General features: G+C 36.1%; 1 protein-coding gene across 1 annotated transcript in view; it reads right to left on the bottom strand.

Moving 5' to 3' along the window:
* LOC136853717 (uncharacterized) overlaps positions 1–13,624 on the bottom strand; it is a 50,031-nt gene that overhangs the window by 10,778 nt on the left and 25,629 nt on the right. The gene's annotated exons all lie outside the window — the stretch shown is intronic.

Genomic DNA, 13,624 nt, shown 5'->3' with positions numbered 1-13,624 from the left:
CATCGGCAACTTTGTTAAATAACCCAAGGATGAAATCTTTTGCTGTTAAGGTAAGTAAAATATCTGTTTAATACATTATCTTTAACGGTTAAACTGTCCTGATTATAAGAGGGTTTCAATACTTGCCTCACTTATTCTAAGTTACGCCGAAGGCTACTCATAAATACTTATATGAACTTGCAACTTCCATTCCCCCACCAACCATAGTATCATTCAATGCTCTGTGTTCCTCAGCACCATTAACCCACTTAATCTTTATCTCGATCATATGTACTACTTTGCGATCTTCATAAATGATAATGAATAAATAATAATAACAAGTAATACGAGACTATTTTTGTAGTTGGCGGATTAAATTGCCATATCCCAACAAAGGCTCATTGGAGCAATAATAATTTTTGGAGGATACATAACTTTAGGCCTACAACTGAGCATAATTCACTTTAAAACCCTCCGGTAAATAAATCCTAGATATATTCCCAATATCCTAAAAAAACCCAAAGCATTCCAGCTTCCCTAACTGTCACTGACAAGAGTTAAAGAACTTTTTACGCAAGCATTGAATACCTGCGGAAAAAACTAGACCTATAAGTTATCCTAACTCCTCCCCCTCTCTCATCCTCCCCACCCTGCCATCCTCCTCGATAATCCTTCACCCACTACACCCACCACATCCATCCCCAGGGTTCCCTGCATATCCTATCGCCTCCGCCTACGGATCCTTAACCTCAGAGGCTCAGGGACAAGAGCAACAGGATTCCTAGAAACGCGGAGCAAGTTTAAGGTCTTCGCCTTCGTACATGCGAGCGCGGGAATTCGATTGCATCGGCCTAGTGGTACATACCATCTATCTAAGCCGTTATTTGCTCATTTCACTTTTATTCACGCGTTGGTTTTCGAAAGTTTAAACAGTAAAATATCACTACATCTAGTCAGAAGACTCCATTTATAATGATCATGGGAAAGAAAGGTCATTTCAAACCATTACGTTACTCAAACAAGTACAAAATGCGCCGAAGTTTCTTCGGCGCAATTGAGTTTTCTGTGCGGCGTATGATGATGTATGAGCCGCGGCCCATAAAACTTTAACCACGGCCAGGTGGTGGCATGTCCTATAGCGCTTACAGGCGCACGATCATGGCTAACTTTAACCTTAAATAAAATAAAAACTACTGAGCCTAGAGGGCTGCAAATTGGTATGTTTGATGACTGGAGGGTGGCTGATTAAAATACCAATTTGCAGCCCTCTAGCCTCGGTAGTTTTTAAGATCCGAGGGCGGACGGACAGACAAAGCCATCTCAATAGTTTTCTTTTACAGAAAACTCAAAGCGATTTACCTGATAAAGCTTGGAACAAAACACTATACAATAATTGATATATAGATTCTGCGGTATATACATGAAAAGTCCGTCTCGTTCAATTTTCATTTAATCAACAACAGAGTTTTAAGGAACCACATCAATATATACAGTATATATATAAATTTCTGACTCACACCGGGATCGAACCCCAGGTCTTTCAACTGAAAGCCAAGGGCGTTGCCAACTGAAAGACCTGGGTTCGATCCCACTGTGAATCAGAAATTTATTTCTGTTCCACACGTATTTGTGTTGCATAATTCATATATATATATATATATATATATATATATATATATATATATATATATATATATAATATGCTATATATATATGCATACATTTATACATATATGTATACATATAGACATTCAGCCCTCAACTACTAATGAACCAAAATGCACTCAGTAACACCCAACAAGTTTAGATCTCAAAACAACAACAGCCAACAACTAAAGGAGGAAAAAAAAAAAAAAAAATACTAGCCACACCCGAAGGTCAGGATTATGGTCCCTTCAAGGATACCTGTATCCTTTGCAACAACATTCCTCCCACCATGAGCACTCCCCCCTCCTCCTCCTCCTCCTCCTTGGCTTTCCTTCTCCCCATCATCCCCACCTCTCATTCCTCCTCATATCCTGAAGGATACGATGGACTCACATTATTTCTAATGTAACGCGAATTCCTTCCAGCTATACCTCCTTTTTCTTCACGGAGAGCGTACGTTTTTACCACCTCTTAATCACAATACGCTCGTCGTCATGGAACTTTGGAACTCTGGAACCCTGGAACTTTGGCCAATGGCGGTGTCGATCCTTTCCGGATAAATCTGGAAACATCGGGGAGTATTTGCTGGGGAGAGGAATTGCTTCCATCATTTTGTTTGTGGATATAATCCTGAGGACATGGCTTGTTACGTTACTTTCTTCTTGCGCCTTCTACCGGATTGCTTTTGTTTGTGCACTATGTTCAATCACGTGAGCATATATATATATATATATATATATATATATATATATATATATATATATATATATATATATATATATATATATATATATATATATATATATATATATATAATATTTTTTTTTTTTTTTTTTTACAAATTTCTCACTAAAATATAATCCGGATCGAACCCAGGTGTTTCAACTGAAAGGCAAGGGTGCTGCCCACTGCAAAAACTGGGTTCGATCCTCTGCGAGTCAGAAATTTATTTATGTTCCACACGTGACTGTATATATATATATATATATATATATATATGTATATATATATATATATATATATATATATATATATATATATATATATATATATATATAATATATATTTATATAATTTCTCACTCGCATCCGGATCGAACCCGGGTCTTTCAACTGAAAGGCAAGGGCGCTGCCAACTGGAAAACCTGGGTTCGATCCCTTTGCGAGTCAGAAATTTACTTCTGTTCCAAATGTGACTGCGTGTTAATAACTTCAACACAGAGAGAGAGAGAGAGAGAGAGAGAGAGAGAGAGAGAGAGAGAGAGAGAGAGAGAGAGAATCTATCAATAAATTCCGCTTTCCTTACATGAATTTCGTCAGAAACAAATGAAAAAGAAAAAAAAAAAAACTACGCCGAGTGAAATGTCTTCCCGAGTAGTGGACACCGCAGTGGGAAAGCATTTAAACCGTCAACCGCAGAGCAATATTCAAAGTCTTCCTGACAAAACTGAGGAGGCGCCATCATCTGTTGTCCTCCTGCTGCCTCTTCCGTCTTTTTTTTTTTTTGGTGGGGTTGTTTGTTTGTTTGTTTATCTACTGATCATCATCTGGCATGCGCGAAAAAAAAAAGTTATTGGTTGAGTATTATACCGTCTCTCTCTCTCTCTCTCTCATTTCTTCCTTCCTTTCTTCCTGCCTTCCTTCCTGTTCTCTCTGCTCTTCTTCTCTCTCTCTCTCTCTCTCTCTCTCGTATTTCGTATGCGGAACACGTATACACACAAAATATATATACATATATACTTATAAAAATATATATTATATTTTATATATATAGTATATGTATATATATATATATAAAATTATATATATAATGTTTTTGTATTTATAAAAATTATATATTTTATATATTTTATATTATATATATATATATATCATTCAAAATATATATATATTATATATATATATACTCTCTTTATAATTTGTTGTATCTATATATATACAGTATATATACTGTATATATATATATATATATATATATATATATATATATATATATATATATAATGTACATACAATTGAAAATTGACTCTCACCCACTTCTACACCAAACCAGTCATTCTCTCATCATCACATTCTGAATCAGGCTTCACTTTCATCACAGACTTTCTTAATTGCCACACACCACTTCTCTTCTGTACTATGCATTCCCACAATCCTCCACATTGGCTTTATATCCATTCTACCACAACCTTTCCTTTGTCTCTTTACTTTCAAACTCCTAACACGACTATTTCATAATATTTGATTCACCTTCTTCCTCCCCTGTCAATTTTGTGTCATTCGTATTTTTGTTGGCTCGAGTACCGTAGGGACCTTTCCCTGAAAAAAGGGGGAAGCCATATCTTAAAAACTGACCATAGAATTTTCTTGAAAATAATCTCAATATGTTTCCCACACCCAAATTACACAGACTGTCAAAGCAACCTAACCTAACCTAACCTAAGATCATGGCAAAAAAAAAAAAAAAAAAAAAAAAAAAAAACTAGGGCTAGTACAATACTGGCATACAACTCAGGACTTTGCCACCCGGTGACTCCAACGGCGTTTAGCTCAACATGTTGCCCTAAAGGAGGACATTTTCGGGGTGACGAATCACAAACACGGTCTGCGGTTAGCCAAGCTACGTTGCTAAACAATCTTATAATATATATTATGGTTCATGCAATGGTGGTTAATTAGACCGATACGAACGTGCGATTAAAATATAAACCATAGTATTCTTGGAAAGCAAATACATCACTGTTTACGAATATAGTTTGTATTGGAATGGAATGGAATATAGAATTTAAGCCAAAGGCCAAGCACTGGGACCTATGAGGTTATTCAGCGCTGAAAAGGAAATTGAGAGTAGAAAGGTTTGAAAGGTGTAACAGGAGGAAAACCTCAAAGCAGTTGCACTATGAATCAACTGATAGGGGGGTGGAGAGGAACGTATAAGAAAGAGAATATGAACGGAGGTACAGTCAAAGGAGTGAAAGGGGTTGCAGCTAGGGGCCGTAGGTACGCTGCAAAGAACCTTAAGTTATAAGCCAATTTATGGGTATTAAAAGAATAAATAAATAAAACTGCCACGGGAAACCTTTCATATCCAGAACTGTCAACATTCTACGGTTAGTGTGACGTAACCCCGGCCAATCAGTGCCGTGCGAGACTCTTGCCTAACCAAACCTAAACATCTCCCAGTCGGGGAACTGTAATCCGTTCGTTACATTACGGAAGCGATCTAATTACCCCCAGGCTTCCTAACTGAAAAACCGCAGAGAGGTGTATCGGAAGTGTATACTGTACAGTCTACAACATCTAACACGAATGAATGCTTAAAGATTTTAGGGATATTTCGCTATCGTCTTCCGTCAGGTATCTAATGATTATTTTTGCTTACTGAAAGCCACCAAGCATACAAAACCATTCGTAGTTAGACTGCATAACTGCCTAAGAGGCGTAACTTCACTAAAAACAGAGAGAGAGAGAGAGAGAGAGAGAGAGAGAGAGAGAGAGAGAGAGAGACTACTTAAGACATAAGTAAACAAAACGCAAAACACACACACACACACAGAGAGAGAGAGAGAGAGAGAGAGAGAGAGAGAGAGAGAGAGAGAGAGATACTACATAACTACTTGAGATATAAGTACACAAACACGCTGAGAGAGAGAGACTAAGTAACTACTTGAGGTGTAGGTACACAAAACACACACACAGAGAGAGAGAGAGAGAGAGAGAGAGAGAGAGAGAGAGAGAGAGAGAGAGAGAACTAACTATAACTACACACACACACACACACAGATGAACGGCTGAGCGACGGTAATTAAAATTCTGTTTCTCATTTACGTAATGTGGTCTAAAATGGTTAGTTCCTAAGCCCATATACAAACTAGTCTGGTTTACGTAATATGACCCCTTCATAAAACTATGGAGTCAGCGTATTGTTTGTATTATTTCAAGATTGTTAAGGACTAGCATTTATTTTTATCATTTGTTTATGTATTGCCTTAGCACATTTTGATTTAGCATAAGTAGGTTTTAACCTGAATAGTGCACAATACAGAAAGATTATTGGTTTTATTCATGAAAGAAAAATAATTAAATTACACCTGATTAATTAAGAAATTAATAAAAGTATATATAGTATTTCAAACAGAATACCTTATATACAGTTCTTTAAAATTATTTTAGTTTATAAACAGAAAGTAGATATTCGATTTTTTCCACTTATAAATTCTAAAATATATTAAAACTTTAAAAAAATAAAATCTTTATTCAAAATAATCCATAGATGTCTATCTAATGAACAGACATCCGTGGATTATTTTGAATAAATTTTTTATTTTTTTGACGTAAATAAAGATTTTATTTTTTTTTGACGTAAATCAAGAACACACACAAAAAATAATAAATGCTAACTTTCATAACACAGAATTCATTCAGAGTTCAAGAGACAATGTTTACCTCAGCTTTGCTAAAAACCAGAAAAATTAGTGCTTGCAATTTTCTGTGACACGTTTCCTTTCCAAAGCACTTGTCCACATTACTGAAAAAAATACATTTACGTGATTGTCACTGCTTTGAGAATGATTTGCTCTAACGATTTTAAATTAGGATTCATAAACTTGTATTTCTTATGAGTTTCAACTTTCATACTCTAAACATTGTAGAGAGTTCAATTTAAAAAAAATGGAATTTCAACTACTATAAAAAAATAACATCCTAAGTAAAATCTGTATGTTTATGGATATAGATAATAAAAAAGACAATTCAAGGAACTATAACGGTGTTCAACGCACATTCAAAACGCAAAAGTTTTGCGTCTAAAACAACTTTCAGGGTCAGAAACTACTGCCTTAGTTGGGTTTACCAAGGTAACGTGATTAATTCTCTACGAGACGGTTTAAGGTCACCGGATAGCTGTACCCAAAAGCAGGTTATTCAAATACGCCCACCGGATTATTCAGGACTATTCAGGACAATATCATTTTGGCTCAAGCAATCTTCAAACGTATTCTCTTTTTTTTTTTTTAATCAAGACAGCATTCACGTATTACAAGAAGTTTCGTGAACTTGAAGCACTCCCCTATATACCCGAAATCAAAACAGAATTATGTATATTAAAAATAAAACAATGGCTTTTCTAACGCCCTTGAATGGAAGTGATTATCAATCATTGTCTCTCTTTCTTCACAAAACACACAAACACACACACACAAGCTCGTCAACAACAGAAACCCCGACAGAAGGAATATATAACACGTCAAAACTGAGCTTAATAAAAAGTGAAAATATTCGACAATATTCCCCCGGCAAAACTCCGAGATCAGAAGCTACAACGGTTTCAGACAAAAAAACAGAAAACGGGAATACAAAGAGCCAACGAAATGAAAATGTATTATTACTTTGTCTTAAAAAAAAAAAAAAAAAAAAAAAAACACACACACACACAGACTCACACAAAACGTCTGTTATTTTTAGTATATAAGTGTGTTTAGAATAAGCGTGTTATTAGCGAAATTTTACAGCCATTTTAAGATTTACGATCACCTTGCGGGAGGCAAGTGAGAGTGTTATTAGAACGTCAGATCTTCCTCTGACGCGTGAATGCACTCGAAGTCATCGTTACCATCATTATTACATTAACGTCATCATTACTTTATTAATAACGCTAATAATGATATATTTGGTTATTGGTTTTTTAAATTATCTCTTACAGTCCCAAAGCCCAATTTGCCCAGGTACATAAAATAGCATTATTATAACATTATTTTATATATATATATATATATATATATATATATATATATATATATATATATATATATATATATGTGTGTGTGTGTGTGTGTCTGTGTGTGTGTGTATGTATATATATAGTGTATATATTCGGCATTGTTTTTATACACATTTTGGTGAAATAATTTTTATAGCATTTAAATAACGAATTTCTTCTAAAAACAAATTTTTTTTCTTAAAAAACTACTGTCTATTCGTAGTTTTCGAAATGGTCCTAAGGATAACTGGCCCTAAAAATTGTTTGCACTCTTCAGTCACTTATTTTTTCTTTCTAATTTTACGCAATGTACTGTACAATTAATTGTACGCAGACATATAACAGATAACCCTGCACACTAGGAAAGAATACACAAAAGCTTCAGACGCACTGACCATCAAACTGAGAGAAAATATCAATGACGACATTCAATTGAGAAAAAATCAAAAGATACGGTGAACAAAGTAACTCGGAAAAAGAAAATACCTTACAGGGAAGATAAGAAAAAAGATACAATGCAAAATGCACTTAGGAAAAAGAAAATGAGCTTACCGGGAAGAAGTCGAACTGGCCGTACGCCAGCGTCCAAGTCAACGCAACAACGAGCACCAACGTTGCCTTCATGACGCCGGTCGGACAATCACTGAATGAGGTGAGAGAGTCTGGTCTGGTGATGACTTCCGAGCGGGTTAGCTAAGTCAGCGCTGTCCAGCAGCGGTGAGCTAAGACTAGTCCCAGCGGGGCTATTAGGAATGTTTACTGCAACTTACGTCATAGTACTAAGCGGATGCGAGCTCCGATATTATGTGGTCTTCATTTTTTTTCCTCTCTGTTGTCACAACATTTTACGTAACAGAAACAAATCACGTACGTTAATTAGCCGCTCACACTTCGTCGCCACGGGCAATACCGCTACCAGTCTCCTGCTATGTGCTAATTAACTCGATGTGACAAAAAAAAATCACGATGACAATAAATGTGACACAATCGTGAAAATTTTACTGATCATCACTCAGGTACTTTAAACTCAAATAAACATTTATTTTCGAATTTATTTATTTATATATTTATTTATTTATTTAAAATATTTATTTACATGTTCCCATTCTGTATAAACAAATTCCCAGGTAAAACGAAAATTGTGACATATTGTACCTAATGCCTCACTTTCTCCTACCATAACTAAGACTACTATGAATTATATTTTGTTCTGTTCACCCTTCTCCCACATTCATCCCCTGTATTCAGTATGGTATAATCACACTTTTTTTTCTTTAATACAAAAGTCCCTGTCACTGGGAATTATCTCAATCAATTACGGCCATCAAAAGCACAGTAAGGTCACTACCCTTCACGGCTTTGGCTTCTCGGCAGCAATCGGAGATATTCTATGCTTTAAACTCTCTCGTACGCTCTTCTGAAGCACGAATGTTCACGCAGACATGGATTCAGCTTCCCAGACTACACTTCACAAGCTAATATGGCCACCTTCAGGTGTAGCACAGGCTCCTGATATCAATAACGAATGCGGAATGCTTTTGTATTGCAAGCATGAAACGCCGACACGTGCCTAGAAAGATTTCACAGGGTACACCCCCTTCCACAAGACAACACCACCCTGCCCAACCCCGATCGTAACCCGGTTTTCCCACAATGCAGTTCCTCGACCTTGTCATGAACTTGCGTTGCCGGTGAAACAGGTTTCTACTCCACCTTTTTTTTATGATCACATTCATACCAGAAGGTTGCTTTGATGTCATATTGCACTGAATTCTATCTATCAAAGGATACCGTTGCCAAAATGCTGATGATACTTCAAAGGAATATGGGGGGTTATTTCAGCATAAGTGATCAGTTTTTGCCTTTAAACTGAGGCAAACTGGGAGCTGACATCTTGCACAATATCGTTCTCTGGCTCTGTTATTTTTCTGTAAGTAAATCCCTTTTATTTTTACAAAGAAAACTTCCTCGTAGTTTCCCATGAACTGAAGTATCTAACGAATGAACAATAAAACAAATACAGAAACTTAGACTAATTAATTTAGAGCCTTGATTTCTACCGAACCGCAGAGATAATTTATTTTGATACCCAGATATCAGTGAATCTTGTTTGGGTCTTGTCGAGTCTATTGCGATTATTTCTGTTGATCTGTGAAGGACACAACTGTCCACAATTATTAATAGACCAGGATTGTTCGGTGTTGTTATCCTGTCCTTGGTAGCGAAAAAAAAAATACTTCACACCAACATTGCAACTTCGTCCATGGCTTAAGGGAGGGGCATGACCAATGACTTTCCTGTTCTGCAATTCATATGACAGTCGCTATTTACATCTCTTTGAATTACATCAGACTTGTCCACCTCTAACGGCAGAATCTTCTTAAATATGGAGACACTTTCAACGCTACGTTTTTCCTGGATGAAGTGAATCAAAGGCGTTTCACATCAGTGTCTTCTAGACACAATCTTCTTAAACATGGAGTGACTTTCAATGCCATGTTTTTCCAGAATGAAGTGAATCAAAGGCGTTTCTTGAACATCAGTCTAGGAGACATTTTCAATGCTATGTTTTTCCAGAATGAAGTGAATCAAAGGCGTTTCTTGAACATCAGTCTAGGAGACATTTTCAATGCTATGTTTTTCCAGAGTGAAGTGAATCAAAGGGGCTTCACATCAGTCTAGAGGACACTTTGAGTGCTATCATTGCTATATTTTTCCTGAATGAAGTGAATCAAAGGCGTTTCACATCAGTCTAGGAGACACTTTCAATCTATGTTTTTCCTGGATGAGGTGAATCAAAAGCGTTTCACATCAGTCTAGGAGACACTTTCAATCTATGTTTTTCCTGGATGAGGTGAATCAAAAGCGTTTCACATCAGTCTAGGAGACACTTTCAATCTATGTTTTTCCTGGATGAGGTGAATCAAAAGCGTTTCACATCAGTCTACCAATGACGTTTTCTTTTTTCCTCTCTCTCCCTTATCTCTTTCACCTCTGACGAAGGCTAAGCTATAATTGGGATATTTACACTTCCTGACTGCTCATCTGCTTACGCTGCGTTACAAAACAATGGCCATCGACGTCAGGAACACGATTTTAATTTTAAATGTTTGTAAAATCTTCGTTTTCAGACAATATTAATTCAATCCTGTACGTTTTAATCTAAAGACCTTCAGTCCTTGTAAATATAAAATCACACATTAGAAAAGCAATAAATATGAGAAAAGTCAGTTCTTCACCATTTCCAGGCATTCCATCAGAATTATATCTAATTCTCTTTCAAATATCTGGAAAGAAGGCAGTTACCCTTCTCATCTGCACTCAGAGAAGTGCTGCACAGTTCAGGAGACCAAGAAGTCACTGCATAATGGCTAGGATTTCTCACTCATTTATATGCAGATGATTCTACTCTTGACAGATCGCCACCAGATTACTGCTTGCAATCTGGCTCAGTATTGTGACATGCTATTAATGCCGAACAGGATGTTATCCTGAAGTGGAGCAGGCTAAAACTGGTTTGTTTTCATGTTTTCAAGACCATCCATTTGACTACCTCTGCCTACTATTTTTTCTGCCTCGACAGTAGCTTGAGAATTTGGAATTGAATCCTTTCAGTCTGTCAGCATTTTTTGATACAGAAGTAAATAGCATTATTTCTGGAAAGAATTATCAAAGGGGCCTGCTAAATCTGCTTCTCACGGGCTGGATGTGGCATTTTTGTGCTGTATGTACCTCTCCTGATAAGCATTTTCTTATTTTCTGTCCTCATATGGAGTAATGTTCAAATATTTGGGATGATCTTCACACAAGTTCTCCTTAACAGAGTGGAATCACAGACTCTTACTTGAGTTCTGACATTAATTTATTCTCCTGGGTATGGGTATTGGTATAAGAATGGGTATGGTACAGATATGGGTATGGGTATGGTACGGATATGGGTATGGGTATGGTGTGGAGATGGGAACTAGCAAATGCGAGTGATAGCAAGCATCTGCTATATAATATATATATATATATATATATATATAATATATAATATATATATATATATAATTATATTTTATATATATATATATATATATATATATATATATATATATATATATATATATATATATGTGTGTGTGTGTGTGTGTGTGTATATGTATATACACATATACACACATATACATATGTATGCCTTGTGCTGTGTCAAACCGCACCATTATCGTAATCAAGACGACAGTAAGCCTAAAATGTCAACCAGGCCAGTATTCATACAAAAAAACTCCCCTTCACACACACACAAAACATCAGGCAATATACTTAAAAAACATACGATGTACAATAAACTACCTCGGCTCAGTAAAAAAAAAAATACATTCACAACACCCATACTTTCATAAATGTCAAATTGGGGAACACGTGAAAGGGAATTCAGAAGCGATTGGATGATGGAGTAAAAAAAAAAAAAAAAAAAAAAAAACACTCGACGCTGAATGTTTCAGGTGCAACTGGGTCCTGAACTAGTTTAGCAAAAGATAAGTGCTATCTTGTTGACGAGATTTTCTTACAGGATGCCCTTATCGCGCGTCAAGCATTCTGACCTAGTGTCAAAGCCCTTTCAAAGTGTAGCCTAAAACGCATCTTTTTGTCACAGTCTGTTATGATCACATGTCTGTATGTACGTGAGTATTTTGTCACAATCTATGATCACATCTGTCTGTATGTATTTGAGTGCTCTAAAAGTTAATGAAACTAAAAACGAATTGAAGGTTACATTAATCAATACAGCAGTGACTGTATGAATGGCATTCTGAAGGAGGTGTTACGACATTAATAAAACAACAGGTAAAGGCCATTGCCCCTAAAGACACCACAAGCAAAAATTAAAGGTGCTCATGAGACCCTGTCATTAACTGCAATAATTAAAGGTGCTCATGAGACCCTGTCATTAACTGCAATAATTAAAGGTGCTCATGAATCCGTCATTAACTGCAATAATTAAAGGTGCTCATGAGACCCTGTCATTAACTGCAATAATGAAAGGTGCTCATGAAACCCTGTCATTAACTGCAATAATGAAAGGTGCTCATGAATCCCTGTCATTAACTGCAATAATTAAAGGTGCTCATGAACCCTCTCATTAACTGCAATAATTAAAGGTGCTCATGAATCCCTGTCATTAGCTGCAATAATTAAAGGTGCTCATGAATCCCTGTCATTAACTGCAATAATTAAAGGTGCTCATGAATCCCAGTCATTAACTGCAATAATTAAAGGTGCTCATGAATCCCTGTCATTAACTGCAATAATTAAAGGTGCTCATGAACCCTGTCATTAACTGCAATAATTAAAGGTGCTCATGAAACCCTGTCATTAACTGCAATAATGAAGGGTGCTCATGAAACCCTGTCATTAACTGCAATAATTAAAGGTGCTCATGAAACCCTGTCATTAACAGCAATAATTAAAGGTGCTCATGAAACCCTGTCATTAACTGCAATAATTAAAGGTGTTCATGAAACCCTGTCGTTAGCAGCAATAATTAAAGGTGCTCATGAAACCCTGTCATTAACAGCAATAATTAAAGGTGTTCATGAAACCCTGTCGTTAGCAGCAATAATTAAAGGTGCTCATGAAACCCTGTCATTAACAGCAATAATTAAAGGTGTTCATGAAACCATGTCGTTAGCAGCAATAATTAAAGGTGCTGATGAAACACTGTCATTAACATCAATAATGAAAGGTGCTCATGAAACCCTGTCATTAACAGAGATGAAGTACTCTAGAAGGAAAGATTAATCGTATTAACCCTATCCCCCCTCTAAAAAAAAACAATGGTAATCAACATATAGAAAATGGGGAACCTCATATGAAAAATACAGAGTATGGAACGCTATTCACCTTTGAAATACAAACTGGTGACTGAAGAAGACTAAAAGATTTCTAGTGATTCTGCGTGCGTCCTTTGAACCATAACATAAATTTCTACAGTTACCAAATATATCACAAGAAAAATAAATTCCCTCCAGCAAACAAAGTACACAAAGATCACTAAATGAAAAAAATTTGTTTTTCACTACAATTTCTTCACGGAATGACAAACGTCTCTTGAAAGTTTATTGTAAAATTCCAAACTACGGGTTGATACCCAAAGTCAATGTTTTCATCACAAAGGAAGACACTGAAATAAAACACACCATATCACTAACGTCTTTTGTTGAAACAAGACATAACAAGATATATAAAAGCAGACAAA

The sequence above is a fragment of the Macrobrachium rosenbergii genome, chromosome 27, assembly GCF_040412425.1.
Source record: "Macrobrachium rosenbergii isolate ZJJX-2024 chromosome 27, ASM4041242v1, whole genome shotgun sequence".
In the NCBI taxonomy this organism is placed as follows: Eukaryota; Metazoa; Arthropoda; class Malacostraca; order Decapoda; family Palaemonidae; genus Macrobrachium; species Macrobrachium rosenbergii.
Note: the sequence above shows the minus strand (reverse complement) of the source record. Positions and strands in the feature narration are given on the sequence as shown.